This window comes from Papaver somniferum, chromosome 8 (genome assembly GCF_003573695.1).
Source record: "Papaver somniferum cultivar HN1 chromosome 8, ASM357369v1, whole genome shotgun sequence".
Lineage (NCBI taxonomy): Eukaryota > Viridiplantae > Streptophyta > Magnoliopsida > Ranunculales > Papaveraceae > Papaver > Papaver somniferum.
This window is the reverse complement of record NC_039365.1, coordinates 60,399,313-60,427,225: the sequence shown is the minus strand read 5'-3', so window position 1 is coordinate 60,427,225 and position 27,913 is coordinate 60,399,313. Positions and strand designations below refer to the sequence as shown.

At 36.4% G+C, this 27,913-nt stretch overlaps 1 pseudogene; it reads left to right on the top strand.

Annotated features, from left to right (window-relative positions):
• Window positions 1-525: 525 nt before the first annotated feature.
• On the top strand, window positions 526-26,723 carry LOC113305595 (annotated as a pseudogene).
• Window positions 26,724-27,913: the final 1,190 nt, after the last annotated feature.

The following is a 27,913-nucleotide window of genomic DNA, read 5'->3' as shown; positions in this document are numbered from 1 at the left end:
TCCAGGTATCCGCTTCCGTGCGGAGTTAAATCCGTAAAATGAGATGAAAATGGAGAATGTGTATCTCAGAATATACCTATCGCTACCCACTATGTCAATAGGCTTTCAACCTGCTCAAATGAACTGAGAAAGCGCTTTCCGGTGGGCTTTATCTCGAATGTGCTTAATCTATAGAAATTAGAAAGAACTATCTCGACTATTCTCCTGGAGAAATGAGAAGCTTGAAATGTCTTTGCCCACCCTAAAAGTATAGATCAAGCATTTGCTCATATATTTTCTTAATGAAATCTTATTTGGAAAATAGAAAAAAAAGATTTACGACCGTGCTAACTTTGACTAAATATTGACGCGTATTTGTTGACCATCTTAAAGTTTGTCTATTTGGAGATGGGACTAGCACGTGAGGAGTTAGGTCGGCGGCCTATTAAAAAAGAAGATGGAAGCACGTGAGAAGTTATGTCGGTGGCCTATTAAAAAAATAATAAAAAAATTTATGACGGTGAAAATACACACGGAAGAACCGTAATTCTCTTTCCCCATCCCTCTTCCTCTCTGATTCTTTTCTCCGCAGGCATCTTCAACCTTAATTCTCTTTCCCCTTTCGTCTTTCCTTTTTGATTCTTTCAATCGTTTGTACTCGGATCTTTTTTCTTAATCTTTGATTCAAGATAGTCTCTGTGAAAATTATAGAGATTTTGTCTGTTGGAATTTGGTGTTAGGGTTTATCAATATTTGGCAAATGGATAGTACAGAATGCATTAGAGTTGCTGTTAACGTTAGACCTTTGATTAATACAGAGGTCTTATCAGGTTGTAGTGATTGTATTTCTTTTATTCCTGGAGAACCTCAGGTAAAATTTCTGTTGAATTTTGCAGGCTTTGTGTTGTTATTATTTTTGATGAAATTTCTTAATAATGTTATGTGTTTATGTTTAATTACAGGTTCAGATTGGAACCCATTCTTTTACGTTTGATTATGTTTATGGAAACAAGGCTTCACCCCCGAGTTCGATTTATGGTGATTGTGTGGCTCCACTTGTTGATGCCCTCTTTCATGGCTATAATGCAACAGTTCTGTCCTATGGACAAGTATGATTTCCTTTTTCAATAATTCTGGTCTTAAATTTCTAGTGGTGTTCTATTCTCTGATTACTAATGCATTATTTTGTGTTTGTGTATTGATGTAGAGTGGATCAGGCAAGACGTATACTATGGGAACTAATTACACTGGAGATGGAAGTACCAGTGGTATTATCCCGCAGGTGATGAATTCCATTTTCCTAAAATTGAGGAGAAAAAAAGAAGCCATGAAGTTTTCAATAAGAGTTTCTTTTGTTGAGGTTAGCTTTTATTTACGTGGCATTTCAGGGGCGACACAAAAGAACAAAAAAGGTCATCCAAACGTAAATCTAAGCTACTCCTTATCTCCGATTTTTCGAAATGATTAATATGTCCTTTTATAATCGGTAGCTAACACCTCAATCGGTACCACAAGATAATCGGTAGTAAATATAGACTCAGTAGTTACCGGTTAATGTGTGTATGCCCTTTTATAATCGGTAGCCAAAACAATAATCGGTAGCATTAAACAGTAATCGGTATGGAATATAACTTGTAAACCTGCCGATTATAAGTAGCCTCAGATTCAACTTTTGCCAAATTTCATAAGTTTTGAGGGTACGGAGCCAATCATAACCATTTGGTCTGTGTTTTGGATGTAGTCATAATCGGAATCTAAATAGGTTACAAAACCCGATTATGGGTTGCCCCAAAATGAGTTTTTTTCTTAAATCCTTCAGTTGATGAATTTTGAAATCTCCCATAATCGTTAGATAATATAACTTGTAAACCTACCGATTATAAGTAGCCCCAGATTCAACCTTGGCCAAATTCCATAGGTTTTGAGAGTATAAAGCCAACCATAACCATTTAGTCTGTGTTTTGGATGTAGCCATAATCGGAATCGGAAGCTGAATAAGTTACAAAACCTCCCGATTATGGGTTGCCCCAAAATGAGATTTTTCTTAAATCCTTCAGTTGATGAATTTTGAAATCTGTCATAATCGTTAATAATATAACTTGTAAACCTACCGATTATAAGTAGCTCTAGATTCAACCTTCATCAAAATAGCCGTTTAAACCTAATTGATGAAATAGCCGTTGGAGTTTTTTGGAAAAAGAAAAAGAGTCGTTGGTCCATGAACCTATATAGAGAAACTCTATCAACCCATTTGCACCAAACTCTATCCTCTCTTCAGTTCTAATTTTGCCGAAAAAGAAGATTGTGCTATTTATAGAGCGTACGTTGTGGTAACTACTCATGATCGTGTTCACAAGCTCCACAAATCAGAACCCGAAGAGCAGTTATGGAACCGTATCTTAATGGTACTTGAGGAGTTAGATGGTAATCAAATTCGAAGATCATCCAATGACATTAAGATGAGAAAGAATGCGCTTGATAAGGAGATTGACAAACTTGAAGATGAAGAACGACTTGTTAGGAACGCTTTTCCTTGGTGGACGTATGAAAAACGAGTAAGTATCTTTGTAACGCCGGCTCACATAAACATTAGTTAGTACTAACTTGTTACTCGTTCGTAATTTCAGAGAAATCTTGCTGATCGCCGGTATGTGGACCTCTACGGGAAACGATTTGAACATGAAGGATGTTACAAAATCAAGAGGGACAATTTCTATTGTCACTGGAAGTTATGATTTTTCTTAATACTTTTAAGTGATTGTAAGAGTATAGATTTAGGTGCTTTTAACATGATTGTAACGTTAAGGTCTTTTAAACTTTATGTAATAGAAGCACATTAATTTAAAAGCTTTACCGATAATGGGTAATCGGTCGTTTATTTGGTTACACAAGCTTCTGTTTATCATAATCACAAATTTTATGAGTGAACTTACTTTCCGATTATTGTGTTGTTTGGATACAAAAAACAAAGTTTTCTTCACATACAATAATCGGAAGCACAATATTAAATAAATCTAACGATTATAGTAATCGGAAGATAATGGAGTGAACTTACTTTCCAATTATGGTGTTGTTTCGATACAAGAAACAAAGTTTTTTTCACATAGAATAATCGGTAGACAACTATATTATAAAACTTTCGGTTATTATAATCAGAAGTTAAAGGAGTGAACTTACTCTCCGAATATGGTGTTGTTTGGATATAGGAAACAAAGTTTTCTTCACGTAGAATAATCGGTAGACAACTATATTACAAAACTTTCGATTATTATAATCGGAAGTTAAAGGAGTGAATTTACTCTCCGAATTTGGTGTTGTTTGGATACAGGAAACAAAGTTTTCTTCACATTGAATAATCGTTAGACAACTATATTACAAAACTCTCGATTATTATAATCGAAAGTTCAAGGAGTGAACTTACTTTCCGAATATGAATTTATTTTGCAAAATCCCCAGAATCTTGAGGTACGTATATAAATTAATCTTCCGATTGTGCATCAAAATTCAACAGTTTCATATCTCTGCATGTGATTTGCTTGCGACTCATCGTTAAATGCGTAAAGGTAGCAATAAAACCATTCATAATCCATAAAACTAACTATTCATAAACCATAAACATAATGTACTAACTTATAATCCGACTCAAACCTTTAAAACGACATAATACGTCACAAACATTGAAAACGACATAATCTGACATAAACTTTGAAATCCATAAAGTTAACAAAACATCGAGAGTTTAGTGGTTCCTATTTGGTTTGACTTTGCGACCTTTACTACCTCGACGACTTGGAACACCATCATCATTGGTTTCATCATTTGGGACTTCACCTTGAGTGCTCGATGAGGCCCGACGCCTTTCTCAACTCTTCCATCAACCACGCATGGCATGCCGTGCCCCAAGAGTACTCATGCATTTTATTGAGAGGATCCAGAAATTGTAAAAGGTTGGTATCGACCCGATTGCCACTGGTATTGGGGAAAATGACACATCCCAATACACATAAGAGATATGCGGTGGCCGCGTGGTTCACTTGCTCATCAATTAAAGCTTCTTTATCTTCTTTTTCCTTGGTGCCATTGAACATATCTATCGGAGTACCCATGTTGAACTGTCTAGTTCTATACTTCATGCATCTATTGAACTCAGTTTTTGATGTTTCTTCATCCCAACCAAAACACTTATTAGTTAGAGTATAAATTTTGTCCCATTCCAACTGCTTTGTGCACTCAGCCCTGACACCTTTTCCATGGTCAGTGAGTATAAGAATCTGCATAACATCATCTGGGGTAATCGTCATCTCCCAAAACGGCATATGGAAGGTGTCGGTCTCAGGATAAAGTCTCTCCACAAATGCCGATATAGCCACCCGGTCATGTTTCAACATAGAGTTCTCGGCAGCACTAGCCAACCCCGAATTAGCAATAATTGTCTTGAACCTTTCACATTCATCGGATAAAGGACAATCCAGCATTTTAGTTGGTGCGGCGGTGGGTTTGAGTATACGAACCGCATCAGAATGATACTATTAAACACACGACAATTTAAAAGAAATTAGGAATAACCGAAACCTATAACCCTCAAAACAATTACGAACAAAAAGATAATACGTAAATAAAATGGATAGGATTATTATCTCGGTTTCATATATTTCTTTGGCCCAGGAGTCTTTGTATCCAAATAACAATTGTCCTCCATCCTCCGGCAGCCCAAGGATTACACCTTCTAGAATATCCTTCATCTTGAGTTCTTGTGGGATAAGGTGTTTCGCTTTCTTTCGAGGAGGATTTTTCTTTTCGGTTTCACCTTCTTCTTGCGCACCGCTAGGTTGTCCTACTTCTGGTACTGTATCTTCTGGTGCTTCTAGTTGAACACTAGGTAGAATTTCAGCTTGTGATTGTGATGAGTGCCAAATATTGTATATATTTATCCCTTTTTGTTGGCATTTAACTCATCCTTTGTGCATTAATTCTACATTTTATCCCATATTCTGTATTTTCATTGTTTTCAAGAATAAATATTTTTCTTACTTAATTTTATATTTTTAGGTAATAAATAAAGTCTGGATGACTTGCGGAGCGGAAAAGAGCTGAAGAGTGGTCAAAAGCCGGAAGAAATTACGCAAGGAAGCCGCAAAGAATGGTGCGCACAAGACCAAAAAGTTAGGAATGGGCTCAAGAAGGAAGAATTGTTCTTAAAGAAGATATGGGCTTGGCATACCCAAGGCCCAAAACCCTTACCCAAACCCATTTTCTATATCCATACCCGCCCCCATCTTCAGCCGTCAGATTAGATTACATCTGAATCCGATGGTCGCTTCACTATAGTGCATCAAAATCTGAAGTTCTTGTCAAACATCATAGTGCCTAAATTCTAAGCCTTCAGATTAGATTGCATTTGAATCCTACGGTCGCTTCTTTGACTATGCATCGAATCTCAATACTTCCGCTTAACACCACAGTACCTAACTCCATCTTGCGCCGTCGGTTTCGTTGTATCTATGCATCCGACGGTAGCTACAAGCTCCACTCCATCTCGCCGTCAGATTGTTCTATCAACTCCACATCCCACAGCCTAGCTTTGAAGATCATCCAACTTGATATCCCCGATCAACACTCTAACACCAAACCCTATACTACCCAAACAAAACAGCCCCTCCCTTCTTTCCATCGACCTCATCCCTCTCTGCAACTCCACCACCTTCACTGCCGCACCACCATCATCACACCACCTTCTTCACCTGCTACAACCACCATGCAACCACCATACCATCATCACAACCACCTATATTACCTAAACCACCTAATACCCTCTCTCTAGCCCTCTATTTCACTGATTTCTCACCATTCTTTTCTCTGAAACCCTAGGTGAGAAATCAGTCAAATAGGTGAGTCTAGAGTAGCTTGGCGCATGGGAATGGAGCAGGAAGAGATTACAAGGCATGGGTCGACGTTAATTGGGATTGATTTCAGCGAATTAGGTGAGAATACCAAACCCTAATTTCACTGTTTTGGGAATTTTTGAGGGAATTGTGTAAAACCCTAAATTGGGGGAATTGGGTATAAATAGAGCTTTGGGTGTTGTATTGGATATCTCTGGACTAGCCAGTGTATCCCCATGAGGGATGGACTAGCCAGTTCCTCTTGGGTAGATTTTTCTTCCCTGTTTTGTATTTGTAGATTTAATTTTAATTTTCAATTTTAATTCCAAATTCAGTTTTAGTTTATCTTGTTTCAATTCATGTTTTGTTATCCATGTTTGCTATCCATGTTTTTCCATGTTTTGTGTATTGTTCAGTTTCTCCATTTGATGTAATGTTCTGTACTGTTCTGTTATGTATGTTCTGAATCCCAAATGCTAGGACAGATGAAATTATGAACCAGCTGAGATAGTCTTCATCAGTGCAGCTCATGTTCAGTGTTGCTAAGCCCTTAGACTAGTTGTGCTTTAATCAGATAATTAGCACTTTGGTAATTATTTTAGTTTGAGTGATTAGAATATCCCTAGGTTAATGGTGGATATTCAACGTCCTAGTGATCATCTCTGTCTTCATTTTTTCTTATTTCTACTTCACTGTTTTCTTCACATCACTGCCCTTGGCTTAGGCCTTGGTTTATTACACTGTCTTTTATTGTCTTTGCTTCACTGTTTATCTCCATTGTTGTTTGCTGTTTTGTGCCTTTCTTATCACTTGTGTTCACTGTTAGTGGTGGAAGTTGTTAGAATTCATGTAAATTGAGCTGATTGAGAAATGGAGGAATTTAGTGTCCACTGTTGCTTGTGATTGATTGTGCTGTTAAAAGACAGTCAATGCTAGGAGTAAAACAGGGACAAGCTTCTCCTCCATTCCATTATGTATGCCCTGGAACATAGGCAGGCAGAACCTCCACCTAGCTCCATTAGGGACAAGGATTTAACCAAAAAAAAACCACTGCCTAACATCTTTCCTGTTCTTCTTTGTTATCTATCTTTTTTGTGGCTTCTTATCACTGTTTTTATAGCTGTTTTTTCTAACTGTTTTGTGCCCTGTTCTTCCTTTGCCTTTGGCCCTTGGCCATTGCCTTTGATTTATCACTGCCATGCCATTGTAAATTCGCATCCTTTTTCCCTGTGTTGCTTCCATGTATATGCCATTGTCACCTTCACCATCATCATTGTTGTTTGCTGTTTGCTTTTGCCATTGTAAATATCCATGTTTTACCTTGGCCTAGTGCTCTGCTGCCTTGTTTAGCTCCAGCTGCACTAGGTCTTTTTGGATTTTCTGCCCTTTTCCTTCCCTGGCCTTGCTGCCAGTTCTCCCCCAGCTGCTACTACTTGCTGTTGCTGTTGCTGCTGCTGTGCACTGCTTCTGCTGCTGCTGAAGCCACCACTGCTGCTGCTCCAGGTCCAGTTCAATTCTGGGCTACAAGTCCAGTCATTACAAAAGCCCACTGTATCTGTTTAGAAACCTAAGGCCCAACGGCCCAGTTCACATCAAAAGACATTGAGCCCAATTCACAGTCACTGTTAGCCCAAGGCCCAGTGCAATTCAAAAGACCAAAAGCCCATAAGTTCACAGTCAATCCAAAAGCCCACTGAGCCCAAAACCATTTCATTGTTACAAAAACCCACTAAGCCCAAAGCACAATTAGAAGCCCAATAGCAATTTAGAGCCCAAATAGCTAGAAACTCCAAACACCCCCAGTCTCTGTGGATCGACCCGTACTTGCACGAGCTACAACCGACGACCGTGCACTTGCGGTATTACTGTAGGCCCGTTTTTATTGCGCTTAATTTTCATACACCTCCGGGCCCACCAGATTGTGGAGCACTTGGTTGAACACCTTGTTGAACTGGTTATGATTGTGGGGAAGTTGGTTGAACACCTTGTTGAGTTTCATCTTGAGCACTTGAAGTGGATTTAGCAGTCCTAGCTCACCTTGCACTAGCTGTCAAGTTCCTACGCCTTTCCATCCTTGCACTGTCTAAGACAATTCCATCTTCGACTTTTCTACCTCGCCTATCCCTAAAAAACAAAATAAAGTACAATAGGTTCGTAAACATATGTTACCAAACTACACAATCGAAAGTTAATCTAAATCCAAATTCTCGAATATACATATTCGGTTGATTTAGTTAACCATTAGCCTTCGATTTTTCATAATCGAACGTTTCAGTTCAAAATAAGCGGCCAAATATAAATAATCGGAAAAAAAAGAAAGTTTTTTTTGGTGTCCGAATATGTTTATCCAAAAGAAAACAACCTAAAATATACATTATAATCGGAATCTATATTCCAACATAGTCTTCCGAATAAACATAATCGAAAGTCAAAAGAGAGTCTAACCTACCGAATACACAACAATCGGTTGTCATACAAAACTAATTCCTACAGAATATAAATCATTTTGTTTCCAGAAAATACTAAAGTGGTTGATCCTAGAAATTCAGAAGCAAATTACAAATAACTTGCAGTTCTCTAGTATATTCGGAGGAAAAAAAAACATTCAACTTCCGATTATGGTCGATTTAGGGTTCAGTAATGAAAAAAGTTCTTTAATCGGTAGGAAACCTAAATATTTAGCACCCGAATATGACCAATGTTTTTGTGAAATGAAGAATTCGACCACAATCGGAAGTTTAAAACAATAACTAAACTTCCGAATCTGGGTAATAACCGAAAACCCTTAAAAAAACAATCATGGATTCGTCGAATTGAAGCAATAGAAACCAAAAAAATGGTAGAATCTTACCTAATCGGGGCCATTTGAAGTTGCCGGAGAGTTTGGCTATCAGAATCACCTACATCAGCGGCTACATCTTCTTCGTGTTCCTCGTGTTCTTCGGTTCGTGAGTTAAAACCTCTTTATTATGGGCATGCAATCCAATGTTTGGATCCTCACCGCGATAAAAGTTTTTGGTTTTAGCTTTCTGACGTTCCTTTTCTTTCATCTTTATAGAGAATAATCGACGATGATTCGATTCGACGGTTGACGATAACGATGTATTGAAGCGGAGTTGAACGAGGGGGAAAGTTTTCCTCTCTGCAATCGGAGGGGAAGAGGAGAAGAGGAGTTTAAGTTGAAAAGAAATGAAATGAAATGAAATGAATTTAAGTTGACATTGATTTTATCGGTCAAGCAGTTATTAATCGGTAGCTAATACCATCTCATTAGCTACCGATTTTTAAGTAGCCCCAAATTTCAATTATTCAAAATTCTAAAAATTCATAATTTCTCGAAAATCTTAATCGTTAGCTTAGACAGTTTTTTTTTGCGCCCAATTACATAGGATCCCCAAATTTCAATTATTCAAAATTCTAAAAATTCTGAATTTCTTGAAAATCTTAATCGTTAGATTAAATAGTTTCTTTTTCGTCCGATTATATATGATCCCCAAATTTCAACATGGCAAAATTCTTAAGATTTCTTATTTCTATACTTTAACAACCGGTAGTCTCGTGAGGTTCATGTTCCTTCCGATTGTGATAGAAGCCAGATACACGTTTGGCACAAATATATATTAATCGGTAGTATATTTGAGTTACTTAATTCCCGATTCAGTATTTACGACACACAATGGCTTCCGATTATGTTAACGTATTCTACTAGCCTTTAGGACACCGCTTAACGTTATATATGGGTTGGGAATAAAAAAGTCATCCCTAATTTTTTTGAGGTCGCCCCTAAAAATCCAGGTTTATTTAACCGTAAAGGATTGGAATGGTAATCGTTTTTTTTTAATTTTTTTTTAATAGGAAAGAGCATACATTATGACATAAACTAGATTTTAAACTACATATAAGGAGTATTTCATGATATCTCCAAACTCGTGAGCGGAGACTCGATTCGCTGACCTCCTACTTAAGAGTCAGGCTCCTATCCAACTGGGCTAACCCCTTATGGTAATCGTTTGAATATGACCGTATGTGCGTATCTTTTAATTGAGTTGTTCTAATTTTTACACAGATATATAGAGAAGACGTGTTTGATCTGTTAGACCAAAATTCTTCCAAAGGTGCAAAGTTAGCTGCACATGCAAGAAATCCCATACAAATTCGAGAAACAGCAAATGGAGGGATCACTCTTGATAGTGTTACAGAGCCAGAAGTCAGAACACGTGCTAGGTATTGATTTACATCTGATCATAGTGTACCTTTAATACTTCCGTTGGTGTAGGTAATTGTTCTACATTTACGTTTAGTCTTGAATCTTGTCCTTGAAACTGTTCACAAAGCTTGTATTGCATTTCTGTATGTGTATTTTATAGCCGCTCACATGCCATCTTTACAATCTCAATGGAGCAAAGGAGAAGCACGCGCACCCCCAATGACGATGTTGGTGATGATATCTTTAGTGCAAAGCTACATTTGGTGGACCTTGCAGGTTCTGAAAGTGCAAAAAGAACAGGAGCAGATGGGTCGCGCCGGAAAGAGGGTAGTTATTTTTTTTTAAATTTATACCTTAAATACTCCACGCATCATTAGCTAGTTTTCGTAGATGTTTACTCACTAAGTCTATGCTGTTGTAGGCATTCACATTACTCAAGGACTACTGGCTCTTGGAAGGGTGATTAGGGCTTTAGGAGATAAAGAGAAGAGGAAGGAAGGAGGACACGTGCCTTACCGTGACACCGAGTTAACACGGTTATTGCAGGCAAGAGGATTAGTTTCTTAGTCTTTTTCTACAACATATTTTAGGTTTTCATTTTTATGTGGTTGTGAAAGTGAAGTTTATTAATCATTCTCTTTAACTTTGCGCCTGCTTTGTAGGACTCTCTTGGTGGAAATAGCAAGACAGTGATGATTGGTAAGTTCTGGTTTTAAAGCTCTTGAGTTATACTTGTTTGGGTCATGAGTGATTCAAAGCTTTTGATTCTTGTTATTTTGTATTATGATTACAGCTTGTGTGAGTCCGGCTGATTCAAATGCCGAAGAAACGCTGAACACTTTGCAACATGCGAATTGTGCTCGAAACATTCAGAATAAGGCAATTGTAAGCACTGTAAACCGGAGCACAATATTTTGATTTCTTTTAATACATTTTTATTGCTTTTAAATGCTCCTCTTGATGCAGGTAAACCGCGACCCAATGACAGCTCAGATGCAAATGATGCGAAGCCAACTTGAGCAGATGCAGGCTGAGTTGCTTTTTTTTCGTGGTGAAGGCGGTACTACTTACGATGAGCTTCAGGTATTAAACTTACGAGACATTTTAATCATTGATGTTAGACATTCAAACTAATATCACTCGGTTCAAATATTCGTTTCCCTCAGATTTTTAGGCAGAAAATTTCAGTTCTCGAAGCAAGTAATGCTGAATTACATTGTAAGCTTCATGAGCGTCAAGTAGCATGGAAACACCTGGAACAACGTGCTGTTGATGCTCAGGTTTCTGTTATCATTTTGGATGAAACTTTTATTTGTTTTAACTTGTTTCGATTATGCTAATACAGGCTGCTATCTCAGGTTGAAAAAGATAATTGATTATGGGCTGAGATTGACGGTAGTTTTGTCTGTTGGTAATGATGGAAGAAACCGATTAGTAATTAAGTTTAACAATATTCTTTTCAGGATAATAATTTATTGAGTACTTACTTATCCAAAAATATATCCCTGGAAGCGGAGTTAATGAGGTTGCAGAGTTTGAATGATTCTCGTGGTGATTTAGACGTTTGCCTTGCAAGGGAGATAAAATGCAGGTTAGTTTTACTGTTCCTTTCTGCACTATTTTGGAGGATATTTTATGGTCATTAATTTATGGTTGTGGTATTAACAAGGTTAAAACCTTTTCGAAATGAAGTGAATGATTTTCATCTTTTTCCTTTTACAGCATGGATAAGTCCTCAGAAATTGACCAGCTAAAACTCAAGTTATTAGTGGCCTAGAGTGAAATCTGTCAACTGCTTCAAGATGTAAGCATTGTCACTAAATCACAAAACTTTTGATTGTGGTGGAAACGTCAAAAGATATTTTACTATGCCACTGTTTTAATCGCTTGCCAATTGTAGCCCGACCGAAACTGCCGAAGCTTTTGCCATCATCTCTGTTATGTATCCCAAAGAAACTACTAAAACTCGAATTAAGTCACCTTGTTCATCACGATTAGTGGCCCCTGCACATTAAATCTTTGTAATTTAAAGTATATCATGTTATTCTTACTAGTTACTATAATTTTTCCTGACTGCTTTGCGAGAAGAAAAATGACAGCTAAATGTACTTCTTTTACCCTCTTTGAAATCAAATGCTTCTCCAGCAGCAGGCTCCAAAGGAGGATATTCAACAAATTGGAATGCCCGTAAAAGCCTCAATCAACCTACCACACTACCTCATGTCGACGATGACAGTGATGATGCGATGGGAATGAATGAAATAGTCGAGAGGAATGAAAATATGAATAAAAATGAGCATAAGGTATGATTTATCTTGTATTTGCACTAATAATAATTAACTTTCTTATTGTCCTACTTGATTTTTGATAGTGTTGAGTTAATTGCTGTACTAAAGCATCTGTGATTTAAAATCATGCATGAAGCTAAGACTCGAAAGAGGGTATACACTAGGTGGAAACCAGATGAATTCAGATTATTGAAGGTATGAATAATTTGATAATATTTTATTTTCTATTCAAAAATAAAATAAAAATAAGTTTACAGTGTCATTCAATGAATTTTTGTGTTGTAGAGACGCGTCCCAAAGATGAAAAAGGATAAAATACCGTGGGCAGAAATAATTTTACTAGGAGGTTTCCAGGAAGGCCGAAAGCCCAGGCAATTGAAAAACAGATGGGAGAAACATCTGAAGAGAACAAAGCGAAAACGTACAGGGTAAAGCGATCCTTGGTAATTAAAGAGCGAAAACAGTGTACTTGTTCTTTAGCTTTACATCAAATATGAGAGCATGGAGTGCGTATTGTGCTGATCTTGTGCCAGCAGTTTCTGGTTATTAACTTAGGTCATTTCACAACTGGGTAGAACAATAAGCAAGTTGTAAGGAGTAGTTATCTTTCCTTTTAATCAATTTGATTACAAATGTCTTCAGTAAAATGTGGACATGACTTGAATGTTAGTAAAATGTGGATTAGTTAATTATGCCTGTGTGCTTTCCTCTTTGGTTTCAGAGGGAATGAAACTTTATATATCAGAAAACAAGGTGATTTAACTTTATATATCAGAAAACAAGGTGATTTTGACAGAAGGTTTCAACGGTATTGTAGTTGTTAAATGTAGAAATTGACGTTTAGTCCCATATTAGTTGGGCTTTAGACAGTCTAGTCCACGCCTTCCAAGCCCAGTACTGGTTGGTCCAAATTTCCTCCGACACAGACAATTTAGTCCAAAACTGGACGAGTTAGTCCAAATTTTTTCCGATCCAGAAAATTAGCCTTTTTCTTATTACCCTAAATACCCTGTTCACTTTTACGCATATAGATTAAGAGAGAGTTTAGAAATTTTACATCTGAGATCTTTGGGAGTGATGTAGGCGATTTGGATTTCTCGTTTTAGAGAGAAAGATTCTGAGTTCTTCATCTGATTTTCTTTTGTTACTGCTACTAATTCACTAATCTTCATCACTTAATTCGACTTTTTCAAATGTCATCAACTACTCGATAGACAAATCTGGTAAGTTCTCTTATTATTTTGACTTCTTTGGATTTCTTTTGTGAAATTCTGCAGCTATTTGTTCACTTTAAGCTAATTAATCAAGGGATACGAATAGTTGTATCTAAGAAATTTGGATTGAGACTTCTCTGGTTCATTTATTGTCATTAGGAGAAAACTTGATAAACTTAATTTAATTAAAATCTGGTGAAATTTAGATGAATCTTCTATTGAAGAACACCAATCTGATACCATTCCATCACTTTTCTCATATGAATCTGATCCATGACTTCAATTTCGACTTCCAAAAATAGAGACCTCGATGTTTCTGTTTGACGACAAACAATCCCTATGATTTTTCAGGTAATTATGAATGTAAATTGCTAGTTTGAGTTTTGTGACTTTGATTTTTTTTTGTCGGATTTTGAATTTGATTCTATTTTGTATTGAAAATATAGTTATCGTGCAATTCCCACCTCTTCATACCTCATTTAGCTGTGAATACCTCCATCGGTTCATCTCTAGACAAGAGTTGCCCGTAATGTGAAAATTTTTGGTGTTTAATTTGAACTAGTTTTCTTGTGTACTTCTCGATTCAATCAGTTGAGGAGGATCTGATGAAGTTTGACGTTAATTGCAGCATGGAAAACCATGGATAATAAAGTTACTTTGCGTATTGGCAGAAAATGAAACAAAACAATTTATCTCTTACTGAATGTCTTACCATTCCCACATCAGGAGTTGTTCTACTGAAATTCTTTTGTCAAGTACCAGTGGTCTTATTAGTTTTAAGTTTATTTTTTTGTTGGTTACATTTCTCTTAGTTTTTATTATTTTGCTTTATGCTAAATTTATGTGCTTTGCTACAGAATTTACAAATACCATTTAGGAGAAAGCAAAATGGTTACTCAACATGCTAAAAGGTACAGAACAACTTCAATCGAATTCCACTTCTCTATTTTTATTTACATAAAATGAAAAATTACATTTTGATTCTCTTTCATCCTATAATTGTCACTGATTAATTTGTTTATGTTTGTTTAAATGGTGTGCATTTTACATATTTGTTATTAAGTTAGGGAAATACTTCTTCTTTTTAGTTTGGTCACAAAGTTGAGTTAGACATTGATCTCTTGGAGTTAAATCAGTTTAATCTGCGATCAATTTTATCCTAACATTAAACATTCTATACTGATATCGCAAAGACACATAACCTTGTTTTTTCCTTTGATTTTTGGTTAATTTTGATGCCGAGAAATCAGTTCCAAATTATGATGTTCCCGCAGTTTAAACAGGTGACTAATGACTATGAGATTATGAGAAAATAATAATGTCACTTTAGGATCAGAGATATCCCTTAGATTTAAAGACTTACTCACGTTCTCCGTGTGAGCACTGTCGAATAGGCAATAGAGTATAACTAATGTGTGCAGCTTTTTAGTTCACGTTATCTTTATCCCACGCTCTGTTACGCAATATATATAATGTTGCTGATAATTTTCTTTTGGTTGGTGTTTTATTTGCAAGCTTGCAAAGCTTAGGTCGTTATGAATCCATTTTTTTTACTCTTTCGACCTAACAATTGTACAGGTTGATCTGTCTTGACTCATTATCTAATTCGCATGATTCTTATCTAATGTGTACATAGGTGTACACATATTAATTAATTAGTACTTGTGTTGCTTAAATAGTTTTACACATTTTATTCTTAATTAAGGTGTATATTTCTTAATGTGTACAGAGGTGTACACCTGTTGATATTTGATGTGCACATATTTGTACACCTGTATATGTTAACCTGCACATAGTTGTACCCTTGTTCATTGTTAATGAGTGCACATGTTGATCAGATCTCAGTATAGCTTCCCATGGATAATCTCTAAGTATTCTTCTGAACATGTGTTTTTATCAGTAGTTGGGTTTATGAGACTAACCTCTGGAACTTGTAGCTCCAACAGGGAAATTTTGAGCATCTTTCTTTGACCTGGTATTTTAGTTAGTGAACTAATACTGAGAAAACAATTTTCGGTGCTTGCTTTCTTTAATACAATGATGAACATAAGTTGTTTGATTGCTTCTTTTTTTTTGACACTTTCTGTTATTTGTTTCCTTCGGGAATATTTTTTAAAGCTTAAATTGTCAAGTTTAAATAACTCAAGTAAATATTTTGTGGTGATTCTTGTCGCAGTGTTCCAAGAACATAAAATGGAAGCTTAAAGTTAGAAATATTTCTTTTGAGGTTATCTCTACAACTATATCTTACTTTTCCCACATGTTTCTTGTCTTCAGAAGCCTCTTAACTCAAATATACCTTAAACTATTTTTATGTAGGAAATAGTCAATGAGATTAAATAACTTTTCTCATCAGCAGGTTTTGTGTGGAAAGTATCGACTCCACGGACGCCTCAGACAGGGTATATGCAAAGGCCCATGTAACAGTTACTATCTTTAGTTGGTATCATCTCGGAAAGTTATATTTAGTTTTGTTCTCATGTACAGATTATCCAAGGGATTTGCATTTATTACCTTCACATGCAAGAAGGATGCTAAAAATGTATGATTCCTAACACATTTTTATAATCATATATCTTGTTAATCACACACGTACTTAATAGAAATCGTGTGTTTGTTTATCAGGCAATCCATACGGGTAAATGGAAAAGAATTTGGTATAGGAGACTTTCGCTAAATGTTGGTGTTAACACTTTGCCATATTATGCTCCTGCACCTGTGCAGGTTGAATCATTTACATACACAAAAAAACTAGACGAGTTCTCCACACTGACAATGAGTGGTATGTTTTATAATTCTAATAGTCTGGTCTCCTTGGTCTGATCTTAGTCGGTCGTAATTACATAATGCTCGGAAGAATGATATTGTGCAAGTCTATTGTGATATTCTTAGATGCAATAATAGATGCTTTTCTAGCTTTGGATCGCTGCAGAGTTGCCGATTTAGGTTGTCACGGTTAATTTCTTGGCATTCAAGTTACCATCCTTTTATAAATGTACATATTGTTGCACCTGTAATACAAGTGTACAAATTGGTGCACCTGTAATACAAGTGTACATATCGGTGCACCTTTGATTAGATGAGTGCAGGTGGATTTCACTGTCATTCTCAACCTATAAACAATCCTATTTTTGGAATTGAGATGGTGGATTTCACTGCCATTCTCATCCTAGAAACAAGCTTGTTTTATTTTCCTGGCCAAATATGTTGTGTTGGCTGTGCAGGGTACCTAAGAAAGCCAAGAAGTGAAACACTACTATGCTAAGCATCTTAGGTTGGCAGAATTTTGTCATAGTAGAGATAGATATTTTGGGAGTTTTTTTTACTGCTTTTGTTTAATACCGTTGAGTAGTAATCAACGATTAAAGATGTGTAGTTTTTTTTTTTTTTTTTTTTTTTTTTTTTTTTTTTTTTTTTTTTTTTGCGTTGAGTGATACTGTTTATTCCTTTATGGTAAAATGGATGTCACAATGTGCACATAATTGTACACGTTTTGATTCTTAATGTGTACATAATTGTACATATTGATTCTTAATGTCTACATAGTTATACACCCATTCGTTAATGTGCACATAATTGTAGACCTTTTGATCGTTAGGATTTTGTACAGCCTAGGGTACTAAACACGTGGTTCCTGGGTAAGATTTCATGTGGCCTATCTGGGCTCTTATATGGATCCATAAAGTTTTGTTAATTTTGATGTGTTGCTATCAGCCCGCCTTCATGCTTAGTATTTCTTTACTAACTACGTTAGTACAATTACAGGCCATATACCAACAACTGAGATTAGAACCACACACCGTGCATACTAACTTCCAGTACGCAGGAACTGAATGAAAGCGTCATCGACTGCAATAAGGCATTGTTTTCTACAACTGGCCTGCATACTACACTTCACCAGGTATTTTTGTAAGATCATTATGCTCTATCACGATTTTCACCAGTATGTATTTTTTTAATGAAGGAATCTGCGATGAAATCTCTATTTGACCAGTATGTATACTTATAGAAGTAGGTACATACCTCTTGGACAGAGGTGGCGTGATCTGTGCATATGCATTTGATTTTCTATATAATATATTTTCTTAACTTGCATTTCATTTTGATGTTGTTCGTAGGATCTTATTTACAGGAATTGGATAAGCTCAGAGGATGAGTTATAGAAGATAAAGGAGGTTGTGAGCACATTTTTCTTTGGAAGTGATCTCACTTTGTGCTGATATGCTTGCAGCCCAAGATGACGAAGACGATTCGATAGTAGTCAGGATGAAGAAGACGACTCTGAGTGCTGCATCTATTACGCCTCCAAGGTGGACGCTTAATTTGAGCTATGTTTTCATAAATTCTGCATTGGCTGCCTAACCAAGCACCTTTTCAACTGCAAAAGATGTTTATTTTTGAAATGCAACAATATTTGAGGTGATTAAGGTTGATCTCAAAACACTGTAACAACATGTTCTCTTTTTTCTTTTTCTTTTTGTCTTCTTACGTACCTTATAATAACCATCATTATTCATAATCATCTTAAGAATGTTCTTTAAGGTAATGTTTAGATAGTTGTACACATATTGATAGTGTACATAAATGTACACTTGCTGATTGTTAATGTGCACATAAATGTACACATATTTGATTCTTATGCTCTCTGGATCTGCACCTTATATTGATGAAAACATTCTCACTTTTTCCAGTGCCTCTCTTGTTCGGCGCAGTCCTAGTCCTAGGAAGATGAGTTCCTCTCCTTGCATGACTTCTCCATCTAGGGGTGAAAGCCCTGATAGACACAGTCATGAAAGTCCTAGAAAAATGAGCCGATCTCAGTGTGAACCTGCTCGTTCTCGTAGCTCATCACAACAGAATTTTGAGGCTAATGTAAGTTGTCTGATCACATTTTTGTTTTTTAATCTTTGAAACTAGAATTAGTAATTAAGCATGTTAGGCTCGACTTATATTGCACGACTGATGTAAGGTTTATATAATGGACAAGTCGCATCCTTTGAGTAGGTGTGTTGTTTAAAAAGCGGTGGGTGTTTGCATGTTCTCTTCAAAGTACAGGTGTACAACTATGTACACCTATTGACTGTTAACGTGTACATTGCTTATAAGAAACTTCTTTCATGAAAAGTTTATTTGAAAATATTTTCTTGGCACTACTGAATCAAGAACTTCTTTAGGTGAGCATGTTCGGTTGTTTAATAGCGTTATTACTCTCCCATTCTTGCTTTTTTTTTTTAAGTTCTGAAGTTTTGGTTATAGCCATAGGAGATTTCTTTTAACAAAGATTGAGATTTTAAAACAATCCATAAGATATTGTAAAGATTGAGTTTACATATTTTAGGTAAAGTGACAAATGTGAAAACGATCTTATGGCATTCCTCTGGATGTAACATTACCTGGAGCCTAGACTTGACTTGCATTCATCTCTTTGATGATTAGAGAAGATGAGTAGTGCCTCTGGTGCGGAACTGAAGGTATGATTACACCATCTTAAGTTGTTGTTTTCCGATATCATGAGATGATTTTAATAGCATGCTTGTCATGTGTTTAGGTACTTTTCGAGGGAGCTTAAGAACATGAAGAAGAGTAATGGACAGGTTGCATGTGGTGTAGAAACTAGTGACCTTGTCTACCCTTTGAACTTCTAGATTTTTGTAGATCAACATTTTTAAACACTAGTGTAAACTATGATTTTTAAAAAATGAAAATTATATAGTCATATGGGTACTCTTTTCGTAGATAACGGAAAGAGCTATCCGAATATATAAAATTTACGAATTTTGGACAAACGGTTCGAAAGATAAATCATTTTTATATTATTTAAAATTGCTGACATCATCATGTGTCACTTTGGACTAAACTGTAAATATTTGGACTAAATTGTAAATTAGGAAGGTTATATGTGTATTTTTCATATTTTAAATATCTTTTGGACTAGATTGTACCTAGTTAACTCGGGATGGACTAATCTATACTTTTTGACGCGCTTTTGGACTGAATCGTTTTTTTTTTCGTTGTTGAAGATTGAACTAGTACCGTTCTACAGTTCATGCTCATTATAATCTATAATACAAAACAGGTGGTGGCTAATTTAGCCTGTACAAAGAGTGGCTAAGATTTCATCCTGGAATACAAATTTCATTTGCCTGATGAATCGAGCGGCTCATAGTTTATATTAGAGAGTCCGTTCCCAAGACCATGCACGTGTGGCGTTTGGTCGTTTGAAAAGTGTTAAGACTGTTGTTCTTTATTGGGAGCGAAGAGATGAAACTCTTTTTTCGTCCAAGACCTAGAAAAAAAATCTAACTAAGAGATATGAAACATGATTTGATCCACCTGAATTCTTAACGTTCTTTTCTGATTCACCTCCGAATGATTCCAATACTATCTCTTTTGACTTCTACCTCCTAGCCATTGATGGTGGTAGTATGGAAGAATGCATTGCTGCTATATCAACTACATGATCTGATACACAGTAATCTCTTTAGTTCCTTCCTTTCTATTTTTTTTTTCTCAAAAGTGAACCATTATAGTACACTGGCATATTACATTGCCCCGAGCATGCTTGGGTCAATTACTAATTGTGTATTTAATTCAGGAACTCTTATATATTCCTGTACTATGAATTACACATTCATATTGTTTTCTTTGTTTCTCATATCGATAGTGTCTTTCATTATATCAAATTTCTGAATAAATTTACACTTTTGTCTATTATTTTGGGGTTTTCAAATAATTGGTTTTTGAAGGCCTCTTCTTTTTATTTCGTAACAAATCTATTTCTGCACAAGGTTGAGGGTGTAAGGATAAAAGTCCACAATAAAATGGTGAAAAAACCAGTTAAGGAGGCAGTGGGAAAAATGGAAGTCAGTGGCTAATAGCATGGAATTAAAAGAGAGGGAACTTATAAGGGATAAAGTGGTATGCGGGCTCTTCGTTCAGCAGTGCAAGATGCGAGAGAGGTAAATCAATTAACATCCTCATAGAGCGTAATTTTATGCCTCTAACTTCTAATGTTTTGAGACGTCTTGGAATGAGTCACACCTATTTTTTATGAATTTTGTTGTCATCTCCCAATGGCCTATATCATACCCCTAATTACTGACCAGATCCTTGCATTTTCATAATTGAACATTAATTTCTTTATGCAGGGGAGAATGGTGAAGGAAAGTTCAACAATATTTACAACAATTTGGTGCATCTGTCTATGCATCTCAAATTTGGAGAAAGTCTAGAATTTAACTCCAGGTGTTAGTCCACAGTTACCATACATAAAGGTTAGGATACATCTCGGCATGTTGTATTCTCGTGCCGTTACGGCACGGGTTGAGCGCTAGTGTAGAATACGAAATAAAGCTTGGCTAACTTAGTCTAAATAAAGAGTGGCTGTGATTTATCTAGGAGGAAGATAAAACTACGGCTGCGGTCTGTTCAACTTAACAATTATAAATATCTTATTAATTAGTGTCTTATTAATTGCTTATAATGAATAATTAATAATGTTTTATTATAAATGTCCCCTTAATTAATCTCATAATTACATAATTTTATTAATAATTAATTTTTCTAAAAATCATAGTATTACTAAATGGTGGTGGAAGAAATAGTAGCGGTGGATGATTTTATGGTGGTAGTTGTTGGTGAATAGTAGTGGACGATAATAGTTTTGTGTCTTTAGAAAACATGCAATATTGTATTGTAAAAGATGTAGTTGAATGTTTTTAACACGATTGGTAAGGATAAAAACAAAAAATTCGATGATGGTACCAGATCATATAAGACAATATGATTATGACTGTTGGGTCACCCAAATGGTATCCCTGCTACATACGGTAGCCGATTGAATAAATCATGGTTTTTAGTGTTAAAATAAAAATTCATTACAATATAAAAGAGAACATGAGAAAATAAATAAATGAAATAAATTAATTGATGACTTAAGTTTGTTCAGTCTAAACTTTATACATGACGTTTGAAATTTAAAATTAAAAGCACGCCAACTGCGGGGTATCAGCGGTGGCGGTGGGGAAAAAAGTGATATCCGGTGATTTTGTAGTAGTGGCGGGTGATGATGAGTAGTAATATATTCCGTTAATTATGTGTCGCCATTAATCGGTTAACATTATAAAGCAAACAAGATGTGGTCGATCGTCTTAATGATAAAATAAATTCGGTTAAAATACATGACAATTATAAACAAAGCACAAGAATGCCACGCTATATAATCGCTGCAAACAAACGGTATGAGTCAAAATCAGTACACAATAAATAACTTATTATTGGGTCGTACTGTTTCGACACGGGTTATATCCTATCTAGGTGATCTTTTTCTCCTATCTAGGTGATTTTTTTCTCCTTTTCTTTGTTCTGTATTATAAAACAAAGTTGGCCGAAGTTAGTCAACATAAAGAGCGATCTTCATTCACCCTCCCAATTGATAATTCCATGGTTGTGGTCGATTTTATGAATACACGCTTTAATTGAGAAATAATGCATTACGTGTTCTCTTTTTCCCATCTCAAAAGTCAGAAGCAAAGCGGAGAATTTGGTTGACCGAAAATAATAAACCAACATTTCCATAAAACTAAACAGTTGATTCCTTCTCACTCACATCCTGTAGGAGAAGTGGATTAAAAAGCTTTAATTTCCCACTTTTGTGCAAACCTAAATCAAAAATAACTTAAATGCAAGAACATACTTCCGTTCAACCTTCTTTCCTTAGATGATTTGGTATCATCCTCGAAACATTTGATTTTGTCTTACTTTATCAATTGTTTTTGGTATTGTCTTTATGATTTGCTTAGGAAGAAGATAAATCAACGGTTCTTAGTAAGTGTTTATAAGTGATTGTACGATTGAAAGTTAAAAATGTATCTAACGGTCTTAATATGTGATTGTGCACATCATCATATTAATTTCTCATAATAAATATTTCATTATACCCTCATAATAAATTTCTTATTAATTATCATAATAAATATATACTCCCACTAAAGAATTTTGATAATAATAGTACATCAATAAATATCAGGGATGCTCAGTGTGGTATTTGTGAGTAGTGGTGCATGGAGCCGGTGGCGATAATATTGATGCTGGTGGAAAAGGTAGTGGTAATGGGTGGTTTTTATGGTGGTATTGCAGTTGGTAAATATAGTAGTGTGCAATGTTTATTCAGTGTCGCTATGACACTGGCAACACTATATTATGGAAGTTGTGTTTGAATTTTTTTAGTGTTAACATAAGCTCGGTTATTATAAAAATAAAAAAAATAATAAAAAAGTATGGAGAATAATTGTGACTTTATAGATAATGGCAACATTCAAAATTGATATAAGTTTTCTTACTTATTTTCGAAACTGTGCCGTTAAGGCACGTGTCAAGTTCTAATCTTTACTAAAGAGGGAGCCACTTTCATTGTTTTTGTGTCGGTTGTTAAAATTAAGTATGATTGCTCAACACTCGATGTTGGAGAATCCTTTCTTCAGTGATGAACTGTTGATATTAGTCCTGTATGTTCTCTCGGTGGACCGAGGAGAAAAGGGAGGCTTAGCAGGAAAAAGAGAAGTTGTATTGGAATCCACGGCTTGATTTCATAGAATGGCAATAAACTACATTATCTCATTATTCCGATTTCATGATCGAATCCACATCTGATCTCATGAAATGGTGATAAATAATCTTAATTACTCCGATTCTATGGTCGAATCCACGATCCCATAGGATGATAATGCGTGTTTTATTATTCCGAATTCATGGTCAAATCCACCACTGATCCTATGAATTGATAATAAATCACTACCCATTTTTATTACTCCGTTTCATGAATTATTCTCCACTGAATTTCATGAATTAGTAATAAATACCCAACAACCGGGCATTTGGACCATCGCTGAGTAAGCCCCACAAAAATGGTGCAAGTGTACTCGACAATGATGCACGACTGAGAACCCGGATGCACAAACGAGCATCCAAAAACATGGACAGACGAGAAATCCTACGCAAAACTGGAGAAAACGATAAATAATAATAAAATAATAAGAGGCGCCCAGGTTCCGGGCCCACCGGCCGGCCGACCAAGTCCTAGCCGTGGCCGGTCCCGTGCCTCCTTTATTATTTTGTCCTATTTTGTTATTTTTCATGAACTCATGAAAACTCCTTGATTTTAGTAACTTTCCTTGTTTTTTCAAAACTCATGAATTCTCCATAACTTTATGGATTCATGAAATAATATTATAAAATAGGAAAAGGTGTGCGGGACCGGAGACCCTAGCCGGCCGGCCATGCCTTAGCTGTGACCAGTCTCACACCTTGAAATCCCTAGTATTTTATAATTATTATTTTCTTCAATTCATGAAATTCATGGGTTTGAGCAAAATTCACGATTTCTTCATATTTTCTTAAATATTGCTCAAATCATGAAAAACTAAAAGCCAACATGGTCACACGACTGGCTAGCCTCTCACGACAATTTTAAATATTAAAACACTTTTATTTTAATATTTACAACATATTGATGAATTGAGCATACATGCTCATTCCAACAAAAATCAAGAATTTCAGTTAAGATGAAACTCTTCTGAAAATTCACAATGTTGCTCGAATGCACATTAGAAAATACTGAAACTCTCAGTGTGGAGACATGGACACCAAGGAAACGTGTGCATGCCCTCATGATCGACCAGAGTCATTCCTAAGGCTTGCACAAATCCGGTCCCACAAGTTTTCATAATTCTAACCTAATTTGCTCAATTTCTCATATTGGGCCCAAACTCTCTCCAACCAACTTGGGGATTGCTCAAACGGCCAACAATTGGTCACGTGACCACCAAGAGATGGTCCCATGGCCTCTTGGTCGGTCCCCATCTCTCATACCTAGGTTTCATCACCTAATGATGAACCTAGCAATTTTTCAGTAAAATGATGAAACCGGCATTTTATCATCATTCTTTCACCAACTCTCAAACTGAGAACATGTGTGTGCTCACTCGAGCACCGGAAACCACATGGACGCCCACCATCCCATATGGTCGGTCCCTCTATCACTCATAACTTATTTTCAGCGATTCATCAACTATGATCTGAAATTAGGGTTTCAAATAAATGTTCTACGAATCATCATTCTGAGAAAGATTCAAGAACTAATGGACTTGTATTAATTCGGAAACTAACATATAAATTAATCATATAATATTCGGTATTCTACCAATATTGTAATATTTGATTGGGTCACGCCACCAATAAATATTTCGCCGAATCGAGCAATACTTGCTCAGTTGCTAAAATATTGTTCAGTTTTCAATATTTAATAATTTATCAGTAATTTGTCGAATTGAGTAATACTTGCTCAATTGCACGTCAAATTATCAACATTCAGTATTTTTTCCAATTGAGAAATACTTGCTCAGTTGCACATCAGAATTATCATCATTCATTACTTGCTCAAGTTGCACGTCAAAATTATCAATTTGTTGAATTGAGCAATACTTGCTCAGTTCCTTGTCAAGTTCCCAATATTCAGCAATTCTTCGAATTGAGCCGGTCAGTAATTCATTACTGAACTTACAATATTGACACCGTTTCAGAGAACTACATGTTCGATCCTTGAATCGCTGAGCATTTATCACTTATGCTTGATTCAACAAAACCTAGACTCACTGTCTAATCAGTCAACAACTGACTAACTAAATACACGTCTGCCACTCAGACTCCACGATTCGTGAGACATCAATCACGTCACAAATGGGGGATATCACTCAGGGTTTTGGTCTGGCGGTCTACGGCACGTGGATTCATCCACGAAGAGAAATGTGCGTAAGTCGTGCAAACGGTTAAAGGAGTTAGCAAAGTAGTGGGTGCACGATCAGTCAAGTCTACACACGACATGGAACTGACTTTACCACGATCTCCCACTTTCCCACTCTTTCACTCAAGAAACCGTCACACTTACAGGGATCAATGTGTTCACTACTTTGACAATATAAATAAGTCTCTGAATCCATGATTGAGAACAACAGACAACGAATGATCATCAGCTATCATCAATTGTCTACACAAAATTTCTCGAGTATCTACTCTCAAGAATTCATCAATCCATCAGAACTTATTCGAACTTACCAGTTCATCAATATTGCAGAAACCTTCAACACACTCACAATCCTTGATCATCATTGATCCCACACAATTATCATCTTCCCTCCTACAGATCAACTCATTTCCCTCTTTGCGACCTAATTGACTCTGGAATGGACATTGTCTTGGTTTAGGAAGGAGTCATACATATTGATTTCCCGAATCTAAGCACCCCCTTTGCAGCGGTGCATCTGTGTGAGGATTAAAATTTTGCTCGGTTGAGGAGTCTCTACTCATGCTCGTCTCTTCGCTTCCCTAAAGACCAACAAAATTTTTTTCCCCATCTACACTGGTGTTAATCTTCGTATAAACCTGGTCTTCAAACTTCATATCGTTGCCCCGATGATCATCTCTTTGTCCTATTTTATCTTCGTTACACTGTTTGGTCCTGTTGGTCCTTTTCGATCCGCCGGTTTGCTCTATGGAGTTTGTACGATGAGACCTCTGCACTTGTACCCTGGGGTTTTCATGTTGTATTTCTTCTAGCCTAGCATTCTTTTCAATGATTACTCGGAGATCCCCCTCGGTTGTGAGAATGCTGCCATGAATCTCAACGAATAACGGGCTCATTCTATCCAATTTGTAGCAGTTAATGCTAACCACTGGGTCTACGTTTCCTATAGCTTGAAAGATCTTGTGCCATCTATCGGTATATTCTCTGATCGTTTCTTTGTAGGCGACCGCTAATGAGAAGAGCTTGTCCATTCCCGTGTTGACGGTTTTGTTGTACATGTACGTTCCCAAGAATTTCTCAGTGAGATGGCTGCAGGAGTCGATGGAGTTAGGTGGTAGGTTGTCAAACCAGGATAATGCAGATCCTTTCAAGCTTGACGAGAAATCTGCAGAGGACTACATCGTCTTGGTCCCATCGGGCCAGAGTTCGTTTGTAGTAACGAATATGTGCTGCGGGGTCGCTGGATCCGTCGTAACACTCGAACGCTGGTATGGGACACTTATGGGGGATGATGGCTCTTTCCAGATGTGCAGTCAGCGGTGTAGTGACGGCTTCTCTCATCACTTCTTCTAATCTTCCTCCTCCTTGCCTAGACTTTAATTGCTTGATCTCTGACATCATTTCTGCACGAAGATTCTCCATTGCGAGGAAGTGCTCGTCTCTTAAGGCCGATCGTCTTGATCTTCGGGTATCACTATCAAAATAGTCTGAATCCTCAGGCCTATACTCGGGATCGTCTGATCTGTTACCTTCAGTATCTTAGTGGTTTTAAAATTCTCGTCAGGATTTCTCGCTCGTAAATGATTCAATTGGATATTCTTCGTGGTTGGTTGAAGTTTATTATGAAAGAAAAAGCATGGTTATTTCTTTTGCAACTAATGGGGTATTAATCATTTTCAACCTTAAACTTCCAAGTGATTATTATTATTACCCTTGTCTCGGATACACTCACACGATATTTGATCGTGGAAAAGAGTTTGAATTTACTCATGGGTTCCCAGACATATATCATCTTGCTGCCACGTGCACTACAGCCGGTACCTATGATGCCCATGATGGCCAGTTAGATTTTGAAATGAAAGCCTCGCCTTGTATTTAATTACATCATTCTTCTCCATATAAAAAATCAAAAATTATTTCAAAGAGAAGAACTGAAAAAAAGAAAAAAAATCAGGTGATTTCAATTGCGGTTAATTCAAGAAATATTTGAGCTACCTTATATCGATCTGAAGTCTATTGCAATGGGAAAACGTAAGTGTTGTTTTTGCAAGTAATGGGGCTAAAAAATGTGACTCGCATGTACTCTATGAACTGGTACCAATTAGCATTAAAGTGGATTAACTCATGCTGGTGGAATGCAGTTTTGGAAGCTTTAAAATCTCCCGCGTATGTTCCCACTAAAGAACTAGTTCCTTTGCAAGCCAGTTCAAAGCACACAACAAGAAACCTGTATAAGTTCAAGGCATTAGCAAACAGTAGTTCCACTTCTGAAGTGTGTGAGGTTATTCTTTTGTGGGAGCAGTAATGTAATATTACCATGTTGTTGACGAGAGATGCCAAGTATATTGGCATGAAGAGAGACTTCATAGAGGAAAACTTTTGTTTGGAGAGACGCCGGTCGTAAAATGGTACAAATTCTGGTTGGATGTTGCAGCGATGAAGTTACACATAGATATACAAATTTTTTTTGTCATGGTGGGAGCAACCATTTCATATTCTCAAATTAATTATATTTCTAGTAAGGTAACACGCGACTTCCACAT